This window comes from Lygodium microphyllum, unplaced genomic scaffold, assembly GCF_053477565.2.
Source record: "Lygodium microphyllum isolate KBCC unplaced genomic scaffold, Lygodium_microphyllum_v1.1.10 scaffold_74, whole genome shotgun sequence".
Lineage (NCBI taxonomy): Eukaryota > Viridiplantae > Streptophyta > Polypodiopsida > Schizaeales > Lygodiaceae > Lygodium > Lygodium microphyllum.
Window position 1 is genome coordinate 147,988 of NW_028229557.1, and position 3,109 is coordinate 151,096.

The 3,109-nt window shown below is 41.8% G+C and overlaps 1 pseudogene; it reads right to left on the bottom strand.

The window, feature by feature from the left end:
* Positions 1–979: 979 nt before the first annotated feature.
* Positions 980–2,668, bottom strand: LOC148008708 (pyrophosphate-energized vacuolar membrane proton pump 1 pseudogene; annotated as a pseudogene).
* Between the last annotated feature and the right edge of the window lie 441 nt (positions 2,669–3,109).

Genomic DNA, 3,109 nt, shown 5'->3' on the forward strand with positions numbered 1-3,109 from the left:
AACACACATACCCTTTTTGCCTTGTTCTTTACACCATCTGATAGTAAATTGAGCAGGTGAAAACAAGAAATTCATTGTTCATACTTTTATGGGCTCACCAACTTCTCCTTCTGATTTGAAGCATCTTACAGACTTCCTGTTGAACAGTGTGTGAGGGAGACGAGGAACGGAGGAAGAGAGAAGAGAAGAGAGACACGAGACACCAGAAGTGGAACCCCAGAAGTGCATCAAGTGAGCACACATTAGCTGCAACATCAGCTCCTTAGCTAGAATAGATAAAACATCAAGTAGAATAAACATAAGCTTGAACAGACGAATCAATTGAAAATAGACAAACAACTGGAAACAATGAAACATCAACTAGAACAACTCAACAGCTGGAATAATAATGAAACATCAGTTGGAACATTTCAATAGCTGGAATAAAAATGAAATCAAATATCATCCCATCAGCTCGAAACATTTCTTATAAACAAAGCGTGGAATAATTTCAACGCATTAGCTGTAATATAGATGAAATGATATGAAACATAGCATGAAGAACAAAAAATCAGCTGGAAGAAAGAAACATTTAGAATAATCAAATGATGAACAAAATACCGACAATCATCAGCAAGAGCTCATTAGTTTTCTTACTGCTGCTCAGAGCCCAAGCAAACATCTTAGCAATATGCTTCTGGGACTCTAGGAACATCTTTGTACACCTGGCCTCCAGATCATCACGAAATCGCTTAGACTCTCTCTGCATTTGCAGTTTCATCTCTTCTAATTTGAGAAAGCACTCCCCCAAAGTGCGGATCACAGAGACCAATTCGGAGAGCGAAGTGCTATCAACTGGGGGGCTGTTGATGCCGCAAGCTAGACTTTGAAGAAGTCCTATGGTTGAGGAATCTATCCATCTTGAAAGCCTTCGCGGCCTCATAGTCTATATTACGGCTGCGCTTCTTATGGAGAGATGTGTAACAAGTATCATGGTCATCTAGAGACCGGTTGCGATACCAGCATTATCACTTATGGGACCATATGCATCTATGGCTAGACAGGTGGCAATGGTACAAAGCATTCCAAGAGCTGCAACTGTGATCCCGTACATGGCTGCTAGGGTATGGCTGACATAGATGGCAACAGCAATAGCAAATATTGGAACAATTACAGACTTGTAGCCAAGTGCCAAACCAAAGATGACATTGGTAGCAGCTCCTGTCCGGCAAGAATCAGCAACATCCTGGACTGGTCTGTATGTATTGCTGGTGAAATACTCTGTAACGTAGCCAATTACCAACCCTGCCCAAAGCCCTACTCCAACGCAAAAAAATAGTTTCCAGTTTTGAACCATCTTTACACTACCGTTAGGATCATATATATAAACATGGACGATAGTGCCAGCCAACAAACAAAAGCTGCACCGAATGTCATTAAGATGGTGGATATTAGCATTCTCTTCAGTGTAGATTCAATATCCCTTAGATTTGAGATCTCGAACACATCAGTTGCGAACAAGGTTGTGATGAGGCACACCACAATGCCCATAGAGCTAATGAGTAGAGGGAAGCACATAGCAGTGAAGTCATGATTTGTGCCAAATGAGGACATGGAAGCCACAACAAGAGCTGCGCAAGAAGCTTCAGCAAAGGAGCCAAACAAATCTGAACCCATTCCAGCAATATCTCCCACATTGTCAGCAATGATCGCTAGATTTTGCGGATCGTCCTCTGGGATATTCCTTTCTACTTTTCCAACAAGATCTGCTCCAACATCGAAAGGTTTTGGTATAAATTCCACCTCCAACCCTTTCAAATAGAGCCATGGATGAGCATCCAAGCCCATAGCCAGTGATGGCCTCAAAAAGGCCCTCCCAATCATCCTTGTAATAAAGCTGGAACAGTTTTATAGTGATGTATAAAACTATGAGGCCATTAGCAATAAGTAAGAAACCCATCACCGAACCTGATTGAAAGGCGATTTTGAATACTTTGCCTATCCCTTTTCTGGCTTCCAAAGTTGTGCGAGCATTCGCATATGTTGTGATCATCATGCCCAAAAATCCCGACACTATGGACGTCAAAGCTCCCAATATAAATGCAATTGTAGTGAAAATCGTTGTAAAGAGAGCTCGAGGACATTCCTGCTTTGGATCGTATCTGCAAGGCTGGGTCTTAGTACTGAACCCCTTCACAGATCCCAGGAACAAGAAAATGATAGCAGCAAATATGCCCATGAAATAAACCAAATACTTGTACTCTGTCAGCAAAAACGATGTGGCTCCTATGGATATGGCTTGCTGAATTTCAGCGCATTTCCTAATAGCTGCTGCATCTGATTCCTCATCCAATCTATCATCCTCGTCACAATCAAGAAATTAGTGAAATGCCTGTTGGTTCTCACCCACAATCAGGAAATCAGTGAAAAAATAATTGCCCTTCTCGTCATTGTACTCAAAGGCATATGCCATGATGCTTCCTTCAGTTAGCCCTGAGCTTCTGCCAACTTTTATTACCCTCCTCCCCACGATGTTGTTGATGCTTGCTTGCAAGTCAATAGTTATAACATCTCCCATCTCACCTACCCCTTTGATAGTAGTTGTGACTTTGGAGACATCAAAATTGTCCCCGAATGGAATGAAAGCACCATCAGCTCGCACAAATGTCTCTGCCCCATGAGTAAACATCATCAAGTATCAATATTGTCATATCAAGAAACGGAAACCAAAATTCTTCTTTCAACTCACAGAGAAGTTTATAAAATGGACAATAAAGAATGCCTTAACAGCAGACAGCTCAAAAACAAGTAGCAAAGAGGGAAACCTGGATTCACACTTGTCAAAATGCCATATCACCGCTCATCTGTAATAAAAGACGTTGCCCTTTTCACTGCACCCAAATAAACACCAGGTCCAACATTTGGAGGCAGTGGATGGAACATCTTCTAGTTGGGGTAGTCCAAATCAACCGCAACATGTCGATTTGTCAGAAACCCAACCTGACGAGTCCCTGTCCTACTCTGTACTATGGCTCCAAGTGTACTAAATGTCTCCTGACCTGCAATCTGTGAAATTCACCAGAGAGAGAAACGTATCAGAATTGTCAAACTAGTAATGATGCAACAATTA